Below are 10,306 nucleotides of genomic sequence, written 5' to 3'. Positions count from 1 at the left end.
AATTACGTAAATGGCGTACGTCGCAACCCTGGGGACTACCTGTATATATTTGTTTATGTTAATAACACCACCTGACACATTGCTTGCCACCAGGTCACATTGAATAAGGAGCTATTATTAACAAGGCACAAAAATGAGTTAGCAATTTTTTCCTTACAAAAACAGTGAAATTTTCTAAAATTAAATTTGAGATCGAAAATGAGTTTCATTTGTTGTCTTCAAATAGGTAAAAGATGTTGATGCAAGTTTGTTGTTGCTGTTGAGCTGCTGCCATGCAGCGTGCTGTTGGATATTCGAGTACAAGTTATTGTAGTGTTGTGAAAAGGGGGGCGTTAAACCGGGGCTTATTGACCGTTTTAGTTTTCAAATGGGTTTGTTTGTCACTGCGCCATCTAGCTGCAGGGATTTTCATTATAATACACGGGTGCTATTATTTCCAATACAAAAAGTCCAACACACACTGTAGGTGAAATACAACGCTGTCTTTGTAGTAGCCTAGTAGTAGTATGTAAACTATTCAGCAAGCGCGTGTACTGCCATTGTGCACACCTTGTATGGAAAAAAAAGTGCGAGCGTGACAAATTTGGACAAAATGGCTGTTTTTGGATAGGAAAAACTAAAAAAGATCCTCAGCACCCCCTGCTGTAAGTGACTTGCAGCGCCCCTGCCCTGCTAACTCGAAGATTAAGCCTGATGTCGAATATTCTGAACTTCTATTTTAAGAGCTTTTACAAAATTTAATGGATTACTAAAATTGTCTTTTTCAGGTAGAGTGTCTAATGGACTGCCCGAAAGTGATTTCGACATTGTACTAATGGGACGCTCTGGAACTGGGAAGAGTGCATCTGCAAATACTATCTTACAGACTGTTAATGCTGTTAATGGCTATAAAAGAAATGGCTTCAAATCTATAGCCAGTTCTGTACCGGTCACAACCACAGTTGAGGTGAGAAATGTTAGGAATCTTTTTGGAAGGCGAGTGAACTTGATTGACACTCCAGACTTCTTCAGAGGCATGCTACCTAGTTCTGGAGACCAGGTCGAGTTGTGTAAATCTTTCATTAGTGATAAGTGTATAATAATACTCGTGTTTCAGCTAGGACGCATTACAAAACTTGATAATGATTTCATGGAGAAGCTGGACAGCAGGTTTGGTCAAAATATCAGCGAACACACAATTGTCCTGATCACTCATGGAGATGACCTGGAAGGAAAACTTGAGAAATACATCAACCAAAATGTTAATCTCTTACAAGTTGTCCATAAGTGTGGTTGCCGTTACCATCTATTCAACAACAAGTCCAAGGATACAAAACAAGTCAAAGAGCTGATCAAAAAGATTTGTGAATTCAAAAAACATTCCAATGAAAAGGGGGTTTAATGCGTTACTCAGTAGTATAGCTTGATGTTTATTTTAATCCACTTTACAAAGAGCTCAACAGCAAATGCAAAGTGAGCATGCTTTGACTCTGAATAATGAATACAATTGTTATTAGAGTACAAAGTCATCCATCCCTTTTCTTTTCTGTGGCTCTAGCTTTTAGCAGTCAAAAAGACAGGGACAATCTTTTACACTCACAATTAGAATATCACTCATCAATCTTATACAGTGGTATAAAAAAAAAAAAAAAAAAAGTATCTGAACCTTTTGGAAATTCTGCATAGAATCACCATCAAATGTGATCTGATCTTTATCAAAATCACACAGATGATAAAACAGTGTCTGCTTTAACTAAAACCACCCAAACATTTATAGGTTTTCATATTTTAATGAGGATAGTATGCAAACAATGACAGAAGGGGAAATAAGTAAGTGAATCATCACATTAATATTTTGTAACCCCCCCCCGGCAGCAATCACTTGAACCAGACGCTTGCTGTAGCTGCAGATCAGTCTGGCACATCGATCAGGACTAATCTTGGCCCATTCTTCTCTACAAGACTGCTGTGGTTCAGTCAGATTCCTGGGATGTCTGGCATGAATCACTGTATTTAGGTCATGCCACAGCATCTCAATGGGGTTCAAGTCTGGACTTTGACTTGACCTCTCCAGAAGGTGTATTTTGTTCTTCTGAAACCATTATGAATTTACTGATTTACAGTGCCTTGCAAAAGTATTCGCCCCCCTTGAACCTTGCAACCTTTCGCCACATTTCAGGCTTCAAACATAAAGATATAAAATTTTAATTTTTTGTCAAGAATCAACAACAAGTGGGACACAATCGTGAAGTGGAACAACATTTATTGGATAATTTAAACTTTTTTAACAAATAAAAAACTGAAAAGTGGGGCGTGCAATATTATTCGGCCCCCTTGCGTTAATACTTTGTAGCGCCACCTTTTGCTCCAATTACAGCTGCAAGTCGCTTGGGGTATGTTTCTATCAGTTTTGCACATCGAGAGACTGACATTCTTGCCCGTTCTTCCTTGCAAAACAGCTCGAGCTCAGTGAGGTTGGCTGGAGAGTGTTTGTGAACAGCAGTCTTCAGCTCTTTCCACAGATTCTCGATTGGATTCAGGTCTGGACTTTGACTTGGCCATTCTAACACCTGGATACGTTTATTTTTGAACCATTCCATTGTAGATTTGGCTTTATGTTTTGGATCATTGTCCTGTTGGAAGATAAATCTCCGTCCCAGTCTCAGGTCTTGTGCAGATACCAACAGGTTTTCTTCCAGAATGTTCCTGTATTTGGCTGCATCCATCTTCCCGTCAATTTTAACCATCTTCCCTGTCCCTGCTGAAGAAAAGCAGGCCCAAACCATGATGCTGCCACCACCATGTTTGACAGTGGGGATGGTGTGTTCAGGGTGATGAGCTGTGTTGCTTTTACGCCAAACATATCGTTTTGCATTGTGGCCAAAAAGTTCAATTTTGGTTTCATCTGACCAGAGCACATTCTTCCACATGTTTGGTGTGTCTCCCAGGTGGCTTGTGGCAAACTTTAAACGAGACTTTTTATGGATATCTTTGAGAAATGGCTTTCTTCTTGCCACTCTTCCATAAAGGCCAGATTTGTGCAGTGTACGACTGATTGTTGTCCTATGGACAGACTCTCCCACCTCAGCTGTAGATCTCTGCAGTTCATCCAGAGTGATCATGGGCCTCTTGGCTGCATCTCTGATCAGTTTTCTCCTTGTTTGAGAAGAAAGTTTGGAAGGACGGCTGGGTCTTGGTAGATTTACAGTGGTCTGATGCTCCTTCCATTTCAATATGATGGCTTGCACAGTGCTCCTTGAGATGTTTAAAGCTTGGGAAATCTTTTTGTATCCAAATCCGGCTTTAAACTTCTCTACAACAGTATCTCGGACCTGCCTGGTGTGTTCCTTGGTTTTCATAATGCTCTCTGCACTTTAAACAGAACCCTGAGACTATCACAGAGCAGGTGCATTTATACGGAGACTTGATTACACACAGGTGGATTCTATTTATCATCATCGGTCATTTAGGACAACATTGGATCATTCAGAGATCCTCACTGAACTTCTGGAGTGAGTTTGCTGCACTGAAAGTAAAGGGGCCGAATAATATTGCACGCCCCACTTTTCAGTTTTTTATTTGTTAAAAAAGTTTAAATTATCCAATCAATGTTGTTCCACTTCACGATTGTGTCCCACTTGTTGTTGATTCTTGACAAAAAAATTAAATTTCATATCTTTATGTTTGAAGCCTGAAATGTGGCGAAAGGTTGCAAGATTCAAGGGGGCCGAATACTTTTGCAAGGCACTGTACTTCTGTGTTTTGGATCATTGTCTTGTTGCAGCATCCATCCTCTTTTTAGCTTCAACTGTCTGACAGACGGCCTCGAGTTTTCCTGAAAAACACCCTGATAAACTTTTGAATTCATTCTTCCATTAATGATTACAACTTGTCCAGGCCCTGAGGCAGTAAAACAGCCCCAAATCATCATGCTCTTCCTCCACCATGCTTCACGGTGGGGATGAGGTGTTGATGTTGGTGAGCTGTTCCATTTTTCTCCACACATGACATTGTGTGTTACTCCCAAACAATTCAGCTTTGGTTTCATCAGTCCACAAAATATTTTTGCCAAAACCTCTGTGGAGTGTCCTAGTGCCTTTTTGCAAACATTAAACGAGCAACAATAGGTTTTTTTTTAGACAGCAGTGGCTTCCTCCATGGAGTCCTCCCATGAACACCATTCTTGGCCATGGTTTTACATACATTTGATGTGTGTACAAAGATACTGGACTAAGCCAGCGATTTAAGTTTTTAGCAGACACTCAAGGTTTTTTTTTTACATCTCTGAGTATTCTGAACTCAACAACAACAAACAAACAAAAAAAATACAATTTAGCGATAGTTATGAGGTAGATATCCGTGACTTTTTTACAGACACCATTTTTTTCATTGTGATGTAATTTGTTTAAACGTTTAAAATATGCGAGTGAATAATTTTATAAATTTGCTTTTTAAAAAAAATCAAATAAAAAAAACGAAATATTAGACATCAATTAATGCTATGGCAACATATAGACATACTGTTTTATCAAAAACAACAGTTGTTTTGGCTTAAAATACCACAGTGTCTTTTAAAGAGGAGTGCAAGAGCAGAAACTGCTTTTTCAGCCTTTTCTGTGTTTTCCACCATTAATACATTGAACACCCCCCCAAAAAAATATATATATATATATTTTTTTAAATGCAAATAAGCGCCGCTTCTACTTCGCGGATTTTCAATTATCGCGGGGATGGTCCCTATTAACCGCGAAAAACGAGGGATCACTGTATGGTAATGGTTTTGCACATTTTATCTCATGCTAAACTGCTAAGCTCGTTTTTAAAATTTGTTACAGCAAAAATACAACACTTATTAATTAATTAATATATGATAACATTTAAATAAAAACAAATCAATAAATAAAATATAATAAATTATTAATAAATAGGAGAGGGAAAAGGAGTAGAGGAGTCACAGGGAGAACAGGCAGCTTATAAAGAAATGCCTGGAGCATTACACATAGGGCCGCAGCGGGCGAAGGATTTAATTCCAACAAAACAAGACAACACCTATCCACCAATCTGGTGTCTTACAAGTGTAATCTTTTGATTGCTGTCAGGTGCTGCTTGTTTTAGCAGAAACTTCTTTGGTTAAACTGTCGGTACTCGATCGGTTGAAACAAAAACCAGGCCCCACAGCGGCCCTTGAGGACCGGTTTAGAGACCCCTGCCATAATTAATCTTGCCATACAAATAATAAATTTCAATGAAAATACAATAAACATTTCAAGACAAATCCTGTATACATAACCTTCATTTGCCATACAAATAATAAATTTCAATGAAAATACAATAAACATTTCAAGACAAATCATGTATACATAACCTTCATTGGAAAGTATTAACCAGAAAACAAAACGATATATAAATGATTAATAATATATATATACAGTATATGACATCAATTTAAATACCTAAACTTTAAAGTAAAACCATTCATTTTATTAATATTTTGTTATATTTCTTCTGAATTAATATTGCTGCTGCGTGTGCATACGTTGTTTTACAGCTAAAATAATTTTCTTAGGAGAGTGATAGTAGTACTAACATACTTTAAACTTAACACGATTGCAAACGGATACATAGCAGGGACGTGCGGTGAGGTTCATGGTCGGTGAGGCACTGACTCATTTAGTGTCAGATTTCCAAATATATAAACCAAAAAGGGTAGCTTATTCAATTGGCTACTGGTTATTTCATATCTCATCAGCATTCTTCACAAAACACGCACACACGGTACCTATTATCGATACGTAAAAGTAAGAAAATAACATGCTTCTGCTCTACACCCTCAATGTGTTGGTCGTCACAATTCTATAATTCATGCAACATAAATGAGAGTAAAGAGTGGTGTACAAAACCACAGAATTCAATTCTGACCTTTAGTGAAATATCCAGTTTTTTTTTAAACTTTTAATTCTGATACTTTAATCAATTTATTACAGATTGCTAAACAAAAAGTGTGAAAAGAAAAACAAAGAATATTTTATTTAAGGCCAAAATTTAGTTTTTAAATATTCTATTGTATTTTTCTTGGTCTAAGCTCTTTTTTTTAATATATATATATATATATATATATATAAGATTGAAATGAAAACTGTTTGTGCTCTTGCGCCTGTCCACCACAAAAACCGGCGTTACTTTGGAAGGGCATAGGTTTAGTATCAACATTCGTAGGGACGATATAACAGCATAACCTGCATGTAGGTACACTTTTTGCTGGGGACGGGACATTAATTAGACCAAACAGATTGGATGAAGGGGGCAAAGGGCCACATTTCTCATGTATATGAACCTCATTAATTCATAGGCAAAATGATCAATGCAAAATAAATCCTTATCTTCTGATAATAACTTTTACATGCATTGGTTCAGATGATACACTGTTCGGTTCAAACCTTTGTTTTCAAAAAATACTAAAGAAACATTTTGAAAACTTCCTCAATAAATGTCTAGTTTTTATTAGCAAACATAAACATAATGAAAATAATTCACTTAATAATGGTAGGGTCAATTCTATCCTTACAACATATGGAACTATTGAAAGATCTAAATTCTCTATATAACTGAACATTATATCATGCAAAAAAGGTAAGGTTGCTTAAAAGTTGGTGGGGACAATTTTAGCATCCTGAAAAGTTGGTAGTGTTATGTCCCTACCGTCCCTATGCAAACCTACGCCCTTTTTGTAAAAGTCCTCCTTATTTTCCTTTACTTTAAAAAAAAATCTCTCCGCCTCAGTGGAGAGGATTGCTTCAATTAGATCGTTCTGTGTTCTATTTGACAAGCCAGAAAACACAGTGGATGTGTCCAAAAGTCTAGCTAACCTTTCATCTTTCTCAGCAAAACCAAGTAATCGTTCTACATATATGCCACGTTTAGAAGAGCTTACACGCTCATCGTTACCATGAAATGTTAACTCCTGTTTAGCTAGGATGCCGGTTGCATTAATGAGGTCTTTCAAACTCTTTTCTTTACCTTAGCTTTGAGGATGCTACCGTTGAGCTTCCGCTGTTCGTCAAAGCCAAATCGATCCTTGAGCTTCCAAAAGTTTTTAAAGCAATCAGGCTTTGAATGTGAGTGGTCGAGCTCTCATGTTTGCTGAGGCTTCGTGGTAGTTTTTTAATGTCACAATATCTCATGCTAGTCCAGACATTGGCACAAGTTGAGAAGAAAAGGCAGGGAAAGCAGCAAAGGCGATTTTTCGAAGGACAGCCACATAGCCAGTCTTTTCGGGTGTACCAGTCCGTTTGAAAAGCGCAAGTTATCTTCTGTCCCGTAGTTTGAAGCAAACCTTTTAGCTCCGGTGTTGTGTTAACCGCGTCCACATTTAACGGAAAGTCCAGTTTCACGTACGCCCCCTTGCAGTGCGGTGGAGTACTATCTGCCGCAACCTGTGCCTTTTCACTGCGGTTTTATTTCCCATCAGCAAAACTAAATATGTCGCTAACAAACATTAAACTTTAAGGGATAAAGACATTAGCCAGACTGTGGAAAATCAGGTCAAATAAACGTATCTGGAAACATTATAATGGCGACATGCAGATGTACGGCAACCAGCACGCTCCAATTCCATGTATCAACCCAGTTTGTAATGGATTGCGCAATCAGAGGTGAGGCTTTACTCGTTGCTGCCGCACCTCTCGTTTCATTTCTTTATTTGAACAGGAAATAGGCAAATTCAGCGATTTTGACAATAAAAAATGTTTGGAATGAGTCATACATAAAGAGCAATGGACAAATATTCATATGAATTTGATGCTATAATTATTTTTTTGTCATGATGACAGGTGAGGCTCTGCCTCACCTGCCTCCCCTGACCGCACGTCACTGGTACATAGGCTATCTGGCACTAACCCTTTAATTGTCATTTATTTAATGTAAAATGTAGCTACCAGGTGGATAACAACTGTCAGTATACCGAGCAAGTAACCCTCTTCATCCCTACTTACTTTCCCTGCGTTTGTCTGGGGAACTTCCATATCATTACCCCCCTCCCTCTTCTTTTCTCTCTCCCTGCACCGGTTGCACGTCAGAGCGGCTGCCGCTCCCACACTCACCATCGCCGGGGGCTGGGCTGTTGACTTGTTACCCGACGTGGCCGTTGCAGCTTGCGAAAATATTTGTCAATTTATGACATTTTAATGCTTAGCTCTCCAGTTTCTTTAATTTTTTCTCCCTAACCTTCTCAGCGCCACCCTTCTCTTTTCTTTTTTTTGCCACCACCATCCATATTGACGCTCGTCGCTATTTTGGTTCCACAAGGAACCAATGAAGGCTACGCTGTGCTTTCTTCGTTCTTCTATCAGATTGGCAGTGCCAGGCGCATTGCTGCCACCTGTCGGATTGGATGCGAACTGTAGTTAATCAGAGGATGGGGGGATAAAAACAGTGATGTATAATGAATGGCGCCGTTCTGTGATCCTCCAGAACCCACAGATTACCAGTCCGCCCCTGTTGACAGAACAACGTGAGGTTTCTATGACAGTGTTCTGATCACGCTTTTTTGTCATTGCACCGGGAATTGAAGTTCCTTCCAATAATAGTACAAAAGTTGCACAACAAGTTTTATCATCACCCTGTTTGGATTGTTTTCATGAATGAGTTGAATGTGGAAAACTGCCTTATCTTGTCACTTTGAATATTTCCTTATCTATGGTTGGTACTTTAATGGAGGTGAGAATATTCTTTGGATGATGTGGACACTTGTTGTACTGTTTATTCATGAGAGTGACAAATAATATGGCATTTGACTGGCCATTTATTGCAGAGTTTTTTTCTAGTGATAATTCACATTACACATACAAAAAAATACAGGATGGGGCAAAATAGGGACATAGTTAATTTATTTAGGATGCAATGTTCTGTAAAGTTTTGAAGTGTGTCTTAGTGTTGAAAAAGGATATTGTGAGCATTCACAGGGTTAAACTTTGTTTCATCAATGTTCTTTTGTTGTTGTTGTTGTTGTAAGTGTAAATGTAATAAAACACAAATAAAATGTTCAAGTCTAAAACTACTTTTGGCCCAACCTGTATATCTTTCTTTTTTCGACAGCTTGGATTATTTTGGTGTATTTCTGGGAGGACAGGAATTGGAAATTGTCTCTGAATTCAAGTACCTTGGAGTGACACTTGATGCCACACTCTATTTTAAAAAACATATTAAAAGAATATGTCATACAGTGGAGTTCAACCTGAACAATTTTGAAAAAATAAGATAATTCATAACACTTGGGGCTGCCAAAATGTTTCTACACTCAATGGTTTTATCACACATTGAATATTGCATAGTATGTTGGCAACTGGAAGGTGTAAATACACATGCAGTAACATACTGTAGAATCAGTCAAATAAAAAAAAAGGTCTTTGCCAGAAAACCAATGTCATTCCATGTTTGTAACATTTTAAAAAGGTACTATATATTGATCATGAGAATTTTTAAAACTTTAAAACGGAGTGTCTAATGTACACTGTGCTATATGGACTCACCCCACCTCTCATGTCGGATTTATATAAAAAAAAAATTATAATAAAATAAAAAGGGCTCACAGCATAGGCAGAGTTTGACTTTTGTGGCAGGGGGTGGAGGGCAAAACATGTTGATGATCCCAAAACACAGTGTTAGCAATAAAATTAACTTACAAGATCATAGACTTCATAATGGTATTTATGGGACACGGGGCCGATTAATAGGGGGCCTATCTCCGTCAAAGCTGACCAAATGGAAACACAGACTAAAGCCTGAGTTATGCTCCTGCATTGCGGTGATGGCGCAGCGACTACGGCGTCATTCGACATTCGATGGTTCTCTGACCAGGTGACGCGTTGCTTTGTAATCCACCGCCAAGCCACTAGAGGGGTGTTGTGTTTTGCTTGTACGGTTTTTGGGGCATGGTTGTTGACTTCCTCATGTCTAGTTTAACGGAGAAAAAAATAAACAGTTAAAGATGGAACGCTTGAATGTGGATCTTCAACTTCAGGTCTGTCCAACTTTTGATGCCGCATAGTTCTTTTAGCCTCGGGTGAAAACCAGCTAGCTGTGGCGGCTAGCTTTAAACTGGCGTCGAGCACTGCGTCCAGCATTTTGTCCGAGGTCTGCAAAGCCCGATTTGTTTGCCGTGTCCTACAACCAGCCAGTGGGAAGCCATAGCAGATATCTGGCATCTATAGAAATTCCCAAATTGCGTTGGAAGCCTTGATGTTAACGTTATCATAAAAAGCCCCGAGGCACTCTCAATCAGTGATGAAGTATCGTGTGTGAACTATCTGTTATTGAAAATTATAGATCA

This window comes from Corythoichthys intestinalis, chromosome 17 (assembly GCF_030265065.1).
Source record: "Corythoichthys intestinalis isolate RoL2023-P3 chromosome 17, ASM3026506v1, whole genome shotgun sequence".
NCBI lineage: Eukaryota > Metazoa > Chordata > Actinopteri > Syngnathiformes > Syngnathidae > Corythoichthys > Corythoichthys intestinalis.
This window is presented reverse-complemented; position numbering follows the sequence as displayed.